Source organism: Saimiri boliviensis, chromosome 2, assembly GCF_048565385.1.
Source record: "Saimiri boliviensis isolate mSaiBol1 chromosome 2, mSaiBol1.pri, whole genome shotgun sequence".
NCBI lineage: Eukaryota > Metazoa > Chordata > Mammalia > Primates > Cebidae > Saimiri > Saimiri boliviensis.
The window spans coordinates 66,456,889-66,475,057 of NC_133450.1; the positions used below are offsets into that span (position 1 = coordinate 66,456,889).

General features: G+C 46.1%; 1 protein-coding gene across 16 annotated transcripts in view; it reads left to right on the plus strand.

The window, feature by feature from the left end:
• Window positions 1-18,169, plus strand: part of FOXN3 (forkhead box N3) — a 470,182-nt gene that overhangs the window by 261,718 nt on the left and 190,295 nt on the right. The gene's annotated exons all lie outside the window — the stretch shown is intronic.

Consider the following 18,169-nt stretch of genomic DNA (forward strand, 5'->3'; position numbering starts at 1 on the left):
ATGGTCTGAGAGTGTGTTTGGGAAGTATTCCTGTGTGTTCCTGGGTAATGCATTGAGCTTCTCTGTCTCTCCTCTCCCCGAGGGAGATTGGTATAGTGGCTCTAGAGTCCTTCCTGAGGCCCAGCTCAGGACTCATGACATGGTGACCAGAGGGCATTTCTGCACTGTCAGATGAAATGCACTGTGTAAAGTGTTTGTTAAGCCCAGGATCTTTTCCCCTATGCTTCCTAATCAAGTAACTCTTAACCCCTGGCGGAGTCTCTCTCCCACTGCCCTCTCATTGGCTGTCGCCCTGTGTAATTGTCAGTATTTATCAGCTGAACGAGCCTCGGGTTGTCTGTCATGAGGACTGTCCTTTGTGTTCTGTGGCCCAGGTTGCAGTGAGTTCTCAGGTGAGCTGAGAAGGCATTAGAAACAGGGGTGCTATCCCGGGTGCCCCTGTGGCCCCATATGAATCTTCTAGGTCACTGTACTGTCTGAGATGAATTAGTAACTGGGGTTCAGGTTTTTCTTTTGTTTGTTTTTGAGACAGGGTCTCACTCTATCACCCAGGCCGGAGTGCAGTGGCACAATCATGGCTCACTGCAGCCTTGACCTCAACTGGGCTCAGGTGATCCTCCCATCTCAGGCTCTCAAGTAGCTGGGACTACAGGCATGCACCACCAGGCCTGGCTAATTTTTTGTACTTTTTTTTTTTTAGAGACGGGGTTTACCATGTTGCCCAGGCAGGTCTTGAACTCCTGGGCTCAAGTGATCCTCCCACCTTGGCTTCCCAAAGTGCTGGAATTACAGGCGTGAGCCACTGTGCCTGGCCTGGGATTCAGTTTTGATAGCAGAACTCAGCAGTTTCTGAGGGAGACGTACACCTGCTGAGGTCAGCAGCCATTTGTGAGGAACAGGAGATGCTGGGATAGAGAAAGTTTTAATACTGGGGTTGAACGAGTCACCTTTCAGATTCTCCACCATAGGCCTCTGGGAGACGAGGGAAGGTCTTTGGGGCGGGAGCCTGGCCTGCTGAGCCCTGGCTGTCTGCGCAGCTGCTGGGACAGGTAGCTTGGGCATCACTGCCTTTTCCACGTGGTTGCTGCTGCTGTTCCCAGGGGCCAGGTCAGTTAGTCTTTCTGGGTGGATTCTGTTTCCGTAATATTTTCCTCCGTCCCCTACCCGTGAATCACAGTGCTTAGTTACCCTCCGCCTCCGACCCCCGTTCGGCCTCCCTGCCCCTCTGTTCCTGCTGGAGCACTGGTGTGGCAGCCTCCTACCTGTAGTTTTCCCCGGCGCCCCGTCCTTTCCCTGGCAACCTCGGGCACATCGGTCGCAGGGCGCTTTGTCCGTATCTTGACCAGTGCTGACGAGAATGCTGAAGGAATCGATAACGCTGACAGTGTTATTTGGTCCCTGCAGCTTCTCACGTGGGTCGGGGATGGTTTTGGATTTATTTTTGGAGTCCGGTGCTGCCACCTCAGGGTGCAGTCTGTGTCAGACACCCTTTGTTGAAAGGGGTCTCCTTCGTGGTTGGAGTCCTTGTGCTAGAAGGGAGAGGCACTGTAGATAGAGGCAGTGTCTCCTTCACAGTGGATGAGTCGGTTGGCTGGATGCTGTGGCTAAAAGCTGGGCTCACGACCCAGAAACTCCCAGGAGGGATCCTTGTTGAAAATTAGGGAGAGTGGGTGACTGGTGAACTCGTGGCCAATGGCCACTCCACAAGAACAAACATCAAACAACCGAGAGAGAGAGAGAGAGAGAGAGAGAGAGAGAGAGAGAGAGAAGGAGGGAGGGAGGGAGGGGAGGGCTCATGATTATTTATTGAAAAAAAAAATCGTAACTGTGAAGCTCTCTGGCTTAGTGCACACACCCTGTAACTGTTACCTGGCCAGGTACTTTCAACAACTTTCAGTTTTGGAAATATGGTGATCACATTGTATGTGCCAGTTTGATAAGATCACATTGGCGCATTTAAAAATAGATGAGTAACTGTGGACAACCAGAAGATAAAGGGGGTGCTAGGTGGGCCGGTTGTAATCCAGCCAAGGGCGTCCATGTGTCAGGCCCACTTTCCCTTTACTGCCGTCCGTAAAACATGACTGGGTTTGTTACCGTGTGCAGCGTGTGAATCACCTTAATGAAAGGGAGGGGCTGGAAGGACTGCCTGTCCAGGTGCAGCTCGGAGTTAGAGCTGGCTGTCAGCTTCTCCTTTCCACTTCATTCAATATGCTTAGAAATTCTTTTACTAGGCCTTGAACTTTAAAAATGAATATTTACGTATTTAAACACGTTATTTATGTAAATGTGATGAATGGTGAATTTTATTTCCCGTCATCTCTACTAGCACTGTCAGCTTGCCTTTAAACTTAAAAAAAAAAAAAAAAAAAAAAAAAAGCATGAAGACACCTGGCGCCGTGGCTCACGCCTGTGATCCCAGCACTTTGGGAGGCTGAGGCAGGCGGATCATGAGGTTGAGATTGAGACCATCCTGGCCAACATGGTGAAACCCCATCTCTACTAAAAACACAAAAATGAGCTGGGCATGGTGGCTCACACCCGTAATCCCAGCTACTCGGGAGGCTGAGGCAGGAGAATCGCTTGAACCCAGGAGGAAGAGGTTGCAGTGAGCCGAAATTGCACCATTGCACTCCAGCCTGGCAACAGAGAAGGCCTCAAAAAAAAAAAAAAAAAAAAAAAGGGCATGAAGAGGGCAATTTAATGTATGTCTTTTACTTTACCATTTATCCTCTTTATAATTCGCTTATACAATTTTGACTTTAACATTATGGGTGTGATACAAACAAGTGTTAGAAAAAAGGAACGTGCCCACGTTCCAGACGTGTTGACGTGCTACTGCGCATTCCTATTTCCTGTTGGGAGACAAAACCTTTCAAATGTGCATTTTTTTTCTATAATAAAGTTATTACAGAATAACTTAATGTTAGTTACTCTAGTTACTTTATGTTTTTCTATAATAATTATTTAACTTTCATGTTAAACGTTAAAATCTATCCATGTGTACTTTGTGTGTACACGTGAATTTCTGGCTTCATGCCACATAATCTATTGAGTTCATTTGAATAATAGTTCTTTGAAGTGGCATAGCATGGCAGCTGTTAGAAGTATATAAACGATCTGCTTTTTAGCTTCCTGTGTGTTTTCTAAGTGTTTGAAGTTTTTTAAACATTTCTGTGCCTCTGCCCTTTTTTAGCCAGCCTATGTCATACCGTGAGGTTTCAGGTAGAGGAGAAGAGTTAACCCTTATTTGCTAATTCGAAAGAATCCCAAGATTTAGTTGGCTAAAAACGATTTAGCTAGATAGCGATTTTTTTTTTTTTTTTTTTTTTTTTGAGACGGAGTTTCGCTCTTGTTGCCCAGGCTGGAGTGCAATGGCGCGATCTCGGCTCACCGCAACCTCCGCCTCCTGGGTTCAGGCAATTCTCCTGCCTCAGCCTCCTGAGTAGCTGGGATTACAGGCACACGCCACCATGCCCAGCTAATTTTTTGGATTTTTAGTAGAGACGGGGTTTCACCATGTTGACCAGGATGGTCTCGATCTCTTGACCTTGTGATCCACCCGTCTCGGCCTCCCAAAGTGCTGAGATTACAGGCTTGAGCCACCGCGCCCGCCCCTAGATAGCGATTTTAAAGATGCCACTTTATTGGCCTTCTGACTTGGAGTATGAGGGGCGTGTTTCTGTTTCCTTTTCTTTATTAGAATTTACCGGTATCAGGCTTGACAGTGTTTCAAAGTCAATATACTTTGGATGTTTTCATGATCAGTTTATGATGGGTTGTTGTTAGCGTTCTAGCTCTTGACTGCTTTTGGCACTTGGGAAACAATAGCGTAGAGAGTGCAAAAAATATCTCTTTTCAACCCAAACAAACGCTGAGCAGATCCGTCAGCCTCGGGAGGTGACACGCTGCAGATGTGTGCTTCCTGCAGCCTCCCCCCTGTGAAAATGACATTGATGTGGGGTGGTGAGAAGGAGGAAGACGCAGGGCTCGATCAAAACAGTGAGTAACGGAACAGAGATTCCTGCAAAGCTGAAGCTTGCGGAAATGCTGCGTTTCTTTTGTCATTCCCACCCCCACACAACTCTGCCATAGCAGCTTTTTCCTAGAGCTTAATTTGGTTTTAGGCAAATGTGGGATTATTTTGGTTTTATTTAGGTGTTGATGCTAGCAGATTATTGATTTTTCCCACGTCCATTGAAACACACATAAGCACACACACACACTGTCCAACTTCTCTACTACAGATAAACATTTAAGAGTCCTTACCATTCTGCCATGGGCCTAAGAGAATTCCTTCTCCATAAGTTCCACACACGTTCTCTTTTGGATGGAGGGGCGTTCCGAGATATAAGAGGTGCATTTCTGAAAGACCTATGGGACATCAAAATCATCAAAGAGCTTAGGTGTCTGAATATAAGTGACACATTAATAATAATTTCTGTCTTTATAGCTTTTAGAACACATCTGTAAAATAATAGCAAGACAGTTGCAAGAGCAGAGTCCTTTTCATATCTGATGTTTAGAGGGCGTGTTGGTGAGTTTGAAATATTCTGTGGCTGGGACTGTCAGGGACTCTGTATCCAGCTCCTGATGCCAAGAACCTGGCGCTGTCTGCAGGGCGCCGGAGCCTCTCTTCCCTGCCTGTTGGTGCTACTCCTAGGAACTAGGGCTACGCTGAGGCTCACGGGACCAGGATCTCGAAAACGGAATTATAACTTCTGCTTTCCATCTTTTCTAATGCAAAAAAGCAAACAAACACCCCCCCCCCCCCCACCGCCACCACACACACACACACACACACAATTAAAGAGCAAGGTTGGACATTTAAAACTGCAACTTTCTCTAGCAGTTGCTACAGCTATCCTTTTTTTTCTTTTTTTCTTTTTTTTTTTTTTTTAATGTTAAACTGCTGGAGTAATTGCCTATTTTGTTATGGGAATAGACAATGAGGTATCTAGAAAAAAATTCTTTGTAGTAATCAGTTTTGTTCTTTCTCCCTCTCTTCTTCCCTTTTACGTACTTGGCTGGTTCCTCAGATTGTTTTCTTTTTAAACTTTTGAAGTTTAAAAATTTCCTCAATGTCTTTAGACTGTAAATGATAGAATTTTAGAAAATGTGAAAGGCCTTTAGGAATCAATCACTTGCTAAACATTTTGATATGGAAGTTGTGTGTGTGTGTGTGTGTGTGTGTGTGTGTACGTACACATTCATTTATATATTTATTTATATTTAACACAGTGTCTTGCTCAGTCACCCAGGCTGGAGTATGGTGGCTTGAACATAGCTCACTGCAGCCTTGACCTCCTAGGCTCAAGCAGTCCTCCCTTCTCAGCCTCCTACCGCACCCGGCCTTCCTTCCTTATATGTTTTGAAGCAGAGACCATGAAGTCACCATGAATAACTTGGCCGTGTTCTATTTGTTTTTCTGCTAGTACCACCTAACTTCTATTGTGACATCCTTTCATAGAGAGGATAATTCAGTGGATTTACTGCCTTTCCCAAGCCGAGTATGGCGTTAGGTGCATTGTATATATCATCATCATCCCATTTAAGCCCAACATGACTTTGGGAGAAGATGGTATTATCGCCAATATATAGACTAAGAGATGGTGAATCTGGGAGGACAAGTAGTGTGTTCCCAGTAACTCAGCAGGTTAGCAGTGCAGACGGGAACCATACCAAGACGGGATCCCCTTGTCGGGAGCCACTCGTGGGGATTCTTTCTGGAATGTTCTCTGGGAAAGTCCTGGCATTACCTGTGGCCCCTGATGGGCACATAGGCATGGGTTCGTTTGTAGTATTTGTCTTTCATTATCTTGAAAGAGACACATAACCCTGGGAACTTGGACCCGATGCCGAGCTTTGGTGGGAAGGCCCGAGGAGGTGTGATGATAGGAACCTAGTCTCTAAGAGGCTGGGGGTGTTCCCGCAGGGATAGCTCAGTTGGGAGCTGGAGGGGCTTCCTGAGCAGGGGCATGGGCCCTCAGGGCTGTGGGCCCCAGGAGGAGCTGGTGCACATGTGCATGTGTAAGTTGTGTTTTTTTTTTGAGACAGAGTCTCGCTCTTGTCACCAGGTTGGAGTGCAATGGCGTGATCTTGGTTCACTGCAGCCTCTGCAATTCTCCTGCCTTAGCCTCCCGAGTAGCTGTGATTACAAAGGTGCGTGCCACCACACTCAGCTAATTTTTGTATTTTTAGTAGAGACGGGCTTTCACCCTATTGGCCAGAGTGGTCTCGATCTCTTGACCTTGTGATCAGCCCGCCTCGGCCTCCCAAAGTGCTGGGATTATAGGTGTGAGCCACCTTGCCCGGCCCAAACATTGGTTAATAAATTCCAGTGCATGTGGCAACTTAGCACAGCCCAAGGAAACCCTGTTTTTCCTGCCACCTGAGCCACCACACCTGACCCACGTGTGAGTTTTAACCCCTTCCTCCCCCAGAGCTTGTCTTTCTCGGCCTCTGCTGTCTGTTGGCCAGCTTGTGTAATCCTTCGTAATCGCTTCTTGTTTGTGTCCTCTAGAGGTTCCCCACGTTAAGGAGCCGGACCCTGGCTTCGTGTCACAGGGCCCTGCCCAACCCCTGTGCTGTTAGCGCTTCAAAGCGCCGTTCAGGGACCTGCTTCAGAATCAGGCCCAAGGATCACCTTGTTAGGCCCAGGGAAGTTGGAATGGGTTTGTGACTCACAGAAGTCTGCGTTTTGGCCTGGTGGTGGTGGTAGTGATGGGGGCTGAGGATGAGTTTTGTGGAAACTAGGGGAGCCTGCAGGTGTGAGCCTGTCAGCTCTTGCCCCAGCCTGCCTTCCTTCCCTCTTCACTTCTTTCTCTCTTCTTCCCTCCTTCCTTCACCCCCTTCTCTCTTTCTCCCTCTGTCTCCCTCCCCCCTCTCCCTCTCCTTCCTTCTCTCTCACCCTTTCTCCCTCCCTCCCTCTTTCCTTCTCCTCTTTCTCCCTCCCTCTCCCTCTTCCCTTCCTCCCTCTCTTGTTACCTCTCTCACTCCCTCTTCCTCCCTCTCACTTTCTCCTTCTCTCTCCCTCTCTCTCTCCTTTTCTGTGTCCCTGTCTGTCTCTTTCCCCCTCTCTCCAACCCTCTCTATTCCTCTGTGTCCCTCCCTCTTTCCCTCTCTCCTTCCTCCTTTAGGGGCAGCCAGGCCCTGAGGAGTTGAGCCGAGCCAGGTCCCGAGGAGAGGAGGAGCCCATCTTGGCTGGAGGGGAAGGCACTTTGTGCAGTGGGGGCAGAAACGCAGGGCCAGTGTGCAGGGGCCCCAGGGCGTTAGCTGGACACTCAGTGAAAGAAACCTAGGCCGTTTCCAGGAGAAGCCTTCAAGCCTGCCAGATCCTGGGAGGCCATGGGATATGCCGGACGGAATAACAGCTTGATGAGGAGACAACCCTGGGCCACCTCTCCATCAAACTGCAGGTGTCTGTTGGTGATGAGGGAGTGGACCATGTCCGCTGTTTCCGCTGAGAAAACTGGCCTCAGAGGCCCAGCCGGGGAGACTTCTCTTTTCCCTTTCCCTTTCCCTTCCCTTTTCTTTCCTTTCTCCCCGCCACCCCGCCCTCTTTTTTTGACAGAGTCTTGCTGTGTTGCCCAGGCTGGAGTGCACTGGCGTGATCTCGGCTCACTGCAACCTCTACCTCCTGGGTTCAAGTGATCCTGCTGCCTTACCTCCTGAGTAGCTGGGATTACTGGCGCCCCCCACGCCTGGCTCATTTTTGTATTTTTAGTAGAGACAGGGTTTCACCATGTTGGTCAGGCATTTCTCAAACCCCTGACCTTGTGATCCACCTGCCTGGGCCTCTCAAAGTGTTAGGATTACAGGTGTGAGCCACCACGCCCAGCCACCCTCCTATCTCCCTCTGCCCACTCCAGCTTTTTTCTCTGAGTCAGGCTGTTGCCCTGTCCTGCCCCCGTGCAGTGTCAAGGGTAGGGTCGCTCCTCCTCAAGAAAGGAGGTGGCAGGTGGTAAGCCCCTTGGGACAGTGACCTCTGTAGGAAGCCCTGGACTGCCGTACTGGCCGCAGCATCTCTCAGTGCATATAGACATGACTCAAAGCAAGTGGCTTTCTCAAAGTCCCACGTCCCTCTTGGCATGACGCCAGCGGCAGGCTTCGTGCTCTGTTCTATTCTGATCCTTCCATTTCCACCTCCAACTTAACACATCTGAGACAAAACGCTTCCTTTGGACCAAGGAAAGTAACATTAGAATAGGGAAAACAAATAGTCATGTGCATTTTTTTTTTTTAGATGAAATCGAGATGATTTCACAATTTGACAAGTACCTATTCCATCAGAGCAGGGACTGAATGGTTTGGAGCTCAGTGTCAAGGAAAGCTGACTATTTAATATTTTTTTTTACCATCATAATAACAAGAGCTGATTTTATTTATTTATTTATTTATTTATTTATTTATTTATTTATTGGGAGAGAGCGTTTCGCACTCTTGTTGCCCAGGCTGGAGTGTAGTGGCATGGTCTCGGCTCGCTACGACCTCTACCTCCTAGGTTTAAGCGATTCTCCTGCCTCAGCCTCCCAAGTAGCTGGGATTACAGATGTGTACCACCACGCCTGGCTAATTTTGTATTTTCAGTAGAGATGGAGTTTTACCAGATTGGCCAGGCTGGTCTTGAGCTCTTGACCTCAGGTGATCCGCCCACCTTGACCTTCCAGCGTACGAGGATTACAGGCATGAGCCACTATGCCTGGTTCAAGAGCTGATATTTACTGAGCTGTTACTATGTGCCAAGCAAGCACAATCTTATCTCATTTAATCCTCCCAATAATCTTGTGAAGCAGGTATTACTAAGTCACTCCCATTTTATGGATGAAAAATTTGAAGCTCAGTTAAGCATTTTGCCCAAGTCCGCACAGCTGGGAAATTGAAAGAAGACTTGGAACCAGGTCTTTCTGACTCCAATGTCCATGTCACCCCACAAATGGGTAGTACTGGCTTAGAACAGAAATTTGGCCATGTTGATAAACTGGGGAGGAGATAGAGACGTGAGAAACCGTGTATTCTAATTCATCGGTAATAACACATTTCCAAAGCGTAGACTGATGGGCCTTGGGGATGATTTCATCTCAGCGCCTAATTTATAGATGAGGAAACTAAGATCGGGTAACTTACTCCAGTCTGTGTTTGTAGCCCCCACTCGGGTCTTCCTTTCCTACCTTTGGAGCACTTGACTTAGACCATCATCAACACCCCACCCATCCCATGGGATGCAGCCTAAATCCCTTAGCCCTGAAAACCCCTTCTCTTGTTTTTAAGTTTCCTAAAACTGGGAGTCATGAGCGTGAACCCTGGGTATGAGTATTGGAGTTATGGGGCAGCGGGCAGTGAACTATGGACCCTGGGTATGAGTATTGGAGTTATGGGGCAGCGGGCAGTGAACTATGGACCCTGGGTATGAGTATTGGAGTTATGGGGCAGCGGGCAGTGAACTATGGACCCTGGGTATGAGTATTGGAGTTATGGGGCAGCGGGCAGTGAACTATGGACAGTGTTTTTGTGAATGAGGTCCTACTGAAGCCCAGCCACGTTTATCTGTTTATATCGATGGTTGCTTTTGTGCTATGATGGCAGAGTTGGGTTGCTGCAACAGAGACCATGTGACCTACAAAGACTGTAGGATGTACTTTGAGAAGCCGTCGGACCTGGCCATGCATTAGAGGGGGCTGGCAAAGGAGAGAGAAGTTGTTTAAGAAATTACTAACCCAGCTGATGTTAAACATCTAAAGCCAGGCCGGGCGTGGTGGCTCAAGCCTGTAATCCCAGCACTTTGGGAGGCCGAGGCGGGTGGATCACGAGGTCGAGAGATCGAGACCATCCTGGTCAACATGGTGAAACCCCGTCTCTACTAAAAATACAAAAAATTAGCTGGGCATGGTGGCGCGTGCCTGTAATCCCAGCTACTCAGGAGGCTGAGGCAGGAGAATTGCCTGAGCCCAGGAGGCGGAGGTTGCGGTGAGCCGAGATCGCGCCATTGCACTCCAGCCTGGGTAACAAGAGCGAAACTCTGTCTCAAAAAAAAAAAAAAAAAAAAAAAAACATCTAAAGCCAGACGACCTCAGGTCTACCATGACATTCATGAGCTTTTGCTATAAAGCTTGGGGTCACAGAGCGTATAGCAGAGGGGAGAGAGGTGGCTTATGTGCGGTCAGTTCTTCCAGGCACAGTCATGCATTGCTTAATGGTGGCAGTATATTTTGAGAAATACATCGTTAGGCAATTGAGTGATCATAAGAACATTACAAAGTATATGTACACAAACCTAGTTAGTGTATATGTTTATATACATATATTTTCATATGGAAATGAATTGATCCTACACCATCACTGAACATCAATTACTTCTCCTACTTGATCTGCAATGTCAGTGTCAAGTCCTGTCTATCAGGTTTCTATCTCTCCCTCTCTTTTTTTTTTGAGACGGATTTCACTTTTGTTGCCCAGGCTGAAGTGCAGTGGCGTGATCTCAGCTCACTGCAATCTCCACCTTCCAGATTCAAGCGATTCTCCTGCCTTTGCCTCCTAAGTAACTGAAATTACAGGCACGCGCCACCTCACCAGGCTAATTTTTTATATTTTTAGTAGAGATGGGGTTTCGCCATGTTGGTCAGGCTGGTCTTGAACTGCTGACCTCAGGTGATTCACTGGTTTCAGCCTCCCAAAGTGCTAGGATTACAGATGTGAGCCACCGTGCCCTGCTCTGTCTCTCTTTTTTTTATTTTTATTTTTTGAGACAGAGTCTTACTGTGTGGCCAGGTGCCAGGCTGGAGTGCAGTGGCACGATCTCAGCTCACTGCAACCTCCACCTCCCAGGTTCAAGCAATTCTCCTGCCTCAGCCTCCTGAGTAGCTGAGACTTCAGGCATGCGCTACCACGCCCAGCTAATTTTTGCATTTTTTAGTAGAGATGGTGTTTCACCATGTTGGCTAGGATGGTCTCGATCTCTTGGCCTTGTGATCCTCCCACCTTGGCCTCCCAAAGTACTGGGATTACAGGTGTGAGCCACTGCACCCAGCCTCTGTCTCCTTTTTTAAAGAAAGAATCAGGTCTTGCTCTGTTGCCGGAGTTGGGGAGCAGTGGCACAATCATGGCTTACTGTAACCTCAATTCCTGGGCTCAAGCAGCAGTCTCACTAATTTTTATTTTTATTTTTTGTGGAGACAAGGGTCTCACTGTGTTGCCTCGGGTGGTCTCAGACTCCTGGCCTCATGCTGTCTTCCTGCCTTGGTCTCCCAGAGTGCTGGGATTACAGGCATGAGCCACTGCACCCGGCCATATTCTATATATGCTCCATTTTAATCTTACAGGACCAGCATCCTATATGCATTCATTGTTGACCAAAACGTCACTACACATTGCATGACTAGCTGTACCTTAATCAGCAGATGTCAGTAAATAGACAGTTTCATCAAAGGTTCTATGTTCAAAAGGGTGCTGGATTTTTCCCATCTCCCAATCTTGAACCTGGTTAGTTGCTCAGACTAAACCTTGATTTTTCTCTCCTCTACCTGCCACCTCTAATCCACGGCCAGGACCACCTGCTTCTCCAAAGTACATTCTGTGTGTGTGAGAGTGTGTGTGTGTGTGTGTGTGTGTGCGCGCGTATGTGTGTTTTTGTTCTTGTTTTTTGTTTTGCCTGTGTTTGTGTGTGTCACAGGATGTCGCTTTATCACCCAGGCTGAAGTGCAGTGGTGCAGTCACAGCTCACTGCAGCCTCTGCCTCCTGGGCTTAAGTGATCCTCCTGCCTCAGCCTCCTGAGTAACTGGGACTACAGGTGTGTGGCACCATGTCTGGCTAATTTTTGTATTTTTTGAGTAGAGATGGGGTTTCACCATGTTGCCCAGGCTGGTCTCAAACTCCTGGACTCAGGTGAGTCGCCCACCTCTGCCTCTCACTGTGCTGGGATTACAGGTGTGAGCCGCCACCTGGCCTGAGTACATTCAGGAGCTGTTCTCCTTTGGCCATCTCACTGCTGCCACCTGAGCCAACACCCATGGTCGTCGCGGGCCCAGACCACCACGTCAGTTCTCTGCAGGTGCTCTTGCCACTTCCAGCCCGTTTATTTCTCACACAGCAGCAACTTCCTCCCTTCTAACTCATGCTTACTCTGTTTCCTTCCTAGCAGGTATTACAGTCTGTCATAATCTTGCTTATTTATTTCTTTACTTGCTGTGTTTTTTCCTTTCTAGAATCCAAGCTTCAGGAGCGCTGTCTCCTTTTTGTATTGTTCTGTATTCACAAATGGATCCTTCATGGTGCCTGGCATGTAGTAGGTACCATAGGAATGAATGAATGAATGAGCAAATGAATGAAGGAATGAATGAAGGTGGGTAGTGTTAGAAGCATCTTCCCAAATGATGTGTTGGAAACATCAGAAGGTATTGTTTCAAGATCACCAACACAGACCCAGCTCCCCACTCCATTTCATTTTTCTTTTGGTTTTCTGTCTTGTTTTAATAGCTCATCAGCTTTACAGGGTTTCAGTTGTCTTAAGTATTTCTGAAGTTCAGATATCTGCATAATAAGGTTGTTAAATTTTCAGCGTTGTTTTAATTTAATTTTAAAATTATTATTTGAGACAGAGTCTTGCTCTCACCTCCAGAGTGGAGTGCAGTGGCATGATCTTGGCTCTCTGCAACCTCCACCTCCTGGGTTGAAGCGATTCTCGTGCCTCAAGCCACCCAAATAGCTGGGATTACAGACGTGTGCCACCACACCCAGCTAATTTTTCTATTTTTGTAGAGACGGGATTCCACCATGTTGGCCAGGCTGGTCTTGAACTCCTGACCTCAGGTGATCCACACACCTTGGCCTCTCAAAGTGCTGTGATTACAGGCGTGAGCCACTGCGCCCAGCCTGTTTTATTTTTTTTTCCCCCTTTGAGACCGAATTTAGCTCTTGTAGCCCAGGCTGGAGTGCAGTGGTGCAATCTCGGCTCACTGTAACCTCTGCCTCCCAGCTTCAAGCAATTCTCCTGCCTCAGCCTCCTGAGTAGCTGGAACTACAGGTGCCTGCCACGATGCTCGGCTAATTTTGTGGGGTTTTTTCAGTAGAGATAGGGCTTTGCCATGTTGGCCAGGTTGGTCTCGAACACCTGACGTCAGGTGATCTGCCTGCCTTGGCCTCCCAAAGTGCTCCCAGCCAGCCTGCTTTAATTTTGAAGTTTAAAAACCATACCTTTTTTTTTTTTTTTTTTTTTGGTCCTTTTGTTCTTTGTTTTTCTTTTCATACCTGGATGTTCTGCACAAACTGAAATTGTTACAGGCTACCCCTCCCTGGCCAGGGCAGGACAGGCCTGGCCAGAGGTAGAGCCTGCTCGACTTTGACATGGGGCCTGCCTCCTTACTCCCATTCCTTAGACACGGCCCCAGAGTGTCACGTGCAGTGTGTAAGTCCCCCATGGTTGCTAACAGGGGGCTTTCTTCCTCACAAGTGGTGAGAAGGGGGGGAAAAACATAACCAGACACTACTGTCCTAGATCAGCGGTTACCAAATGTTGTTGACTCAGCTTCCCAGTAAGAAGTGTATGTGACTTGGTGATCAGTAAACGTGTACACACAACTATACAAATACAGATTTCACTATACATTACTGCAGATGTATTGTAGTCTATTCTATTTGGTTCTAGTTTGTTCCATTCTGTTCCATTAAAACAGTACTACTTATGATCCGTTCCATTAATTTCATGACCCATGAATGTATCTGGCCCACAGTTTGAATAACAATGTTTAAAGTACAGGCTGGGCACAGTGGCTCATGCCTGTATTCCCAGCACTTTGGGAGGCCGAAGTGGGCAGATTACCTGAGGTCGGGAGTTCAAGACGAGCCTGGCCAATATGGTGAAACCTCATCTCTACTAAAAATACAAAAAAAATTTTTTAAATTTAGCCTGGCATGGTGGCAGGTGCCTGTAATCCCAGCTACTTGGGAGACTGAGGCAGGAGAATCACTTGAACCTGAGAGGCAGAGATTGCAGTGAGCTGAGATCCCGCCACTGTACTCCAGCCTGGGCAACAGAGCAAGACTCCATTTTCAAAAAAAGAAAAAGTAGATTTAATAAACTTTTTTTTTTTGTTTTTTTTTTTTAATATATTTTTTACTCTTTCTTCCTATAATATGGGCTCTTGATTGCTTTTCTTTTTGTGCATTGATGTTTTTTATTTCTAAACAGGGAGTTGATTTTTATTCCCTAGGTGGTTTTTAATTTTAAAACAAACAAACTTGGCCTCATTCATATATATATATATTTTACTCATTTTCCCATGTAATTTTTCTCATTGGTTTTCTTTCCTGGGAGTGTTGGCATATATATGTATATACACACACAAATATAGATGTGAATACACAAACACACGCACACATTTCTATAAATGAAGATTCTTCCCTTATTGTTTTGCATTCCTTAACACTTAAACACCTCACAGTTATTTGTTTTTTCAAAAAAGCACTTCGTATTCTTGTCTTCAGATGAGATGTAGATGTTTTTCTAAGAAAGCCCCAACTCTCAAACTTACTACACAACTAAAATCAAGTCACAGCCTTCTCCCTCCTATTAGGAACGTTAAATGTAATTTTTCCTGGCCTAAGAAACTTGAGTATTCTATCCTTTTTATATTTCCATTTTGAAAGTTTTCAAGTAAACCATTTTACTGCTCCAAACTGTTACACGAAACCCAGAAAAATGCTTGAAAGTGAGATGTGGTGCCGGCCTCTCTCTCTCGTGATCCTTCCAAGCTCAGCCTGACACTGTCCTGTGTAATCACTGATGGCACCCACAGGGTTCCAGTGGGTGTGTCCTGAAGATGTCTTTTGTTTGTTTGTTTCCCCTTTGGAATTCCAGCACTGCTAAGTATGAGATATGTTGAAATTAGTGTCTGGTTTATAAAAAAAACGATCAGCAGTTTTAGACCTTTCTTATTGTAAAATGCCAAATGGTCGGAGCCTTTTGATCCAAGCCTGAGAAAATTTCTTCAGTTAATAAATGTTGGGAGATGCCTGGTGCGGTGACTCACGCCTATAATCCCAGCACTTTGGGAAGCCGAGGTGGGTGGATCCTTTGAGGCCAGGAGTTCAAGACCAGCCTGGTCAGCAGGGTAAAACCCCATCTCTACTTTAAAAAAAAAAAAAAAAAAAAAAAAGGTGTTGCATGCCTGTAATACAAGCTACTTGGAAGCCTGAGGCATGAGAATCACTTGAACCCGGGAGGCAGAGGTTGCAGTGAGTCGAGATTGCATCACTGCACTCCGACCTGGGCAACAGAATGAGAGTCTATCTCAAAAGTAAATGGAGGGAGATGGCCACAATGAAATGACTAAGTTGGGAATTAAACGTCAGTTTGATGTTGACAGTGCAGAGGCCTGGGCAGAAGACTTTCAGGACCCAGGTAGTCATGAGTCGGTGGTAGTAGCTTCCTGAGCAAGGGAGGCGTCCCAGTAGTCAGTGTAGGGTGTGGGGAATCATAGAAAGCAGATGGAGGGAGTGAAAAAATGGAGGGGGAACTTAGAATGTCTAAAAGCTCTTCCCAGTGAATATGTTGAGCCAGGACCACCAGTGCATTCGAGTAGATGATCATTTTATCTTCACTCACCCCATCTGTTTGCTGGAGGCCCTTCCCATTGCCGCTGTTGGGGTTGAAAATCAATCAGATTTGGTTCAATGAAAGACATTGTACAGCCAGTTTCGTTCTCTTTTCTTCTGTCCAAAGGGAGATTTTCGTGATGCTGTCTGCCATTTATTGAGTACCTGTAGTGTGGCCGCTGCTCAAGGTATTTTATGTTCCGCCATCTCTGAGCTTCCCACCTCTCTGTAAGTGGATCACTGATTTACCAGTGAGGAAGCCAGGACTCTCCATGGCGCTATGATTTGTGCAGGGCCACTCAGGAAATGTCTGTGTGGCTCCAGACCGCCTGTGCTTACTGTTCTTCAGCCTGCCTCTCTGCACCTGGATCAATGACCTTGTAAATGTACTGCACTGTCCTGGGGGTTTATTCCGCTTAGCTTTTGTTTTTTATTTATTTATTTATTTATTTATTTATTTATTTATTTTGAGACAGAGTTTCGCTGTTTTTGCCCAGTCTGGAGTGCAAATGGCACGATCTCTGCTCACGGCAACCTGTGCCTCCTAGGTTCAATCTGCTGAGCTTTTAAATGGTAGGATACATTAATATGGGTATACAAGGGTACAGTAAACAAGACACATAGGTTAGGGTTAGGAGAAACCATATTCTTGACTTAACGGTTATTTCCTTGAGAGGGCCAACCGGTTGTCCTTCATTTATTCGGCTTTTTTTTTTTTTTTTTTTTTTTAATTTAAAGCATCAGATTAAATGGTCCCACTCTGAAAGCCACCATGATGAAAACAAAAGCCATTGGGTTTCCAGAATTGAGATAATATCATTGCAGAAATGTTTGGGTCATGTGTCAACCATGGCTCTCAGTGTAGCTATTGCTGGTTTGGAGCCTTGGGTACAAGGCATCAGAAAGGCAGGTGCCACTGGCCCAGGGCTCCACCGGGAGCCTTTAGTGGAATCAGCCTAGACCCCTACTGTTGGTTGATAGGACTTGGTAGTTTGTTTTATGTTATCCCAATTTGATAGTTACCTGTCTCCTCTCCTTCTTCCCAAACCTCTCCACCCCTAGCTTTTGGCTTTCTTCTGCACAGCTCTTTTCTAAAGGAGAGGATAAAGATTCCAGGGCAAATTATTGAGTGACCCGCCTGATTTACTTGGAAAGTCTCACTGTTCCCCCTGAATCATTCTGGGTTTGAGAATGTGTGTGTGAAAGAAAAAAAACACATAGGAATGTTGAATTTTCCAAAGTTGAACTCTTTCAGGTCTTTAAACATCCGGTCGGTTAAACTGGGAACATTGATATTTTAAGCATAGAGTGTCCAGTCAGACCATGACCTGCATCTGGGGGTGAGGCCTGCACGTGGGGGTGGGTGACCAGGGTGGTCAGACGTTCCAGCCCCTGGAGCAATTCCAGGGCTGGAGCAATTCCTTTATTCTCATTGCACCAGAAAGAGTTAATTCCAGTTGCACGGCTTGCTGATGTTGTTGATAGTAAAGTATTTTAATGGGCTCCGTGAATAAGGTTTGTAAGGAAATGACTTGGGTGAACCGATGACTGAAACACCGAATTTTTGAACTTTTAAAAATATTTTAGGAGGAACTTATTTTTACAGCTCCTTCAATGGGATTTTCTCACATTGTCCCCTTCCCCCATGCTAGTTAAACAGCTTCTTGTTTGCTTTCTAAATGTTCGAGGGCAACATCAATCTTACTGTTGGCTGAAAGCAGGAGGTGGGCACGAGTTTATGTAATTTAACTGCTTTTCTCTGCAAATCAGTAAATATTTACAAATGACTTTATCAAACAGTTTGGGTACATTCGGTCACTTGAAAGTGTGCAGCCAGAGGAGTGACTGCCCGTGGGCCCGCTGCCAGTTCTGGGGGTGGGGGTGGGGGGGCCTCAAGGGAAGGACTCACATTTTTAAAAATAGGCAGGAAGTGGGCCTCACAGGAAGCCTCCCTCTCTCCACCGAAGAGTTTTAGAAAATTTGCATTTTAAAGTTTGACTTCTTTAAAATTCAACTCTTCGTGCCTGGAGTTGATTGCTGGATTCTGAGTTAGCCTCACCATTGTTGCTGAGTTCTTTTGTTTCTTAGGGAAGGTAATGACAGAATTCCCTCCCAAGAGTAAATGAGTAAATTGGAAAAAACAAGCGGATTACTTTTCTGTGTTTATAAAATGGTCCCAGTGTCACATGGCTTTAAACAGAACTACATTTTTACAGCAGAGATGGACTTTGGGATGTCTCAGCCCTCTTTTTTCCCCCTAACATTAGAAATCTGACACAGTTAAACTCATCTTTAGAAGAGAATGCGCATGTGCTTCAAAGTTGGCACTGAAAAATAATGAGATTCTCATTTTCTTGGTAGTTTGGATATGAAAATTGCAATATTGTTGTATCACCATAATCTGGTAATAATATGTCATTTTGCCTATCAAACATAATGTAAGTAAGACTGAAGTGCATTTTATGGAGTTCTATTGTCAGTATAATACTTAAGGCTGGCAAACAGTCAACAAATAAATGAAAAGCTTTTAAGAATAAATAAGCGATAATAGCTATACATCTACTTATTGCAAAGTACTTA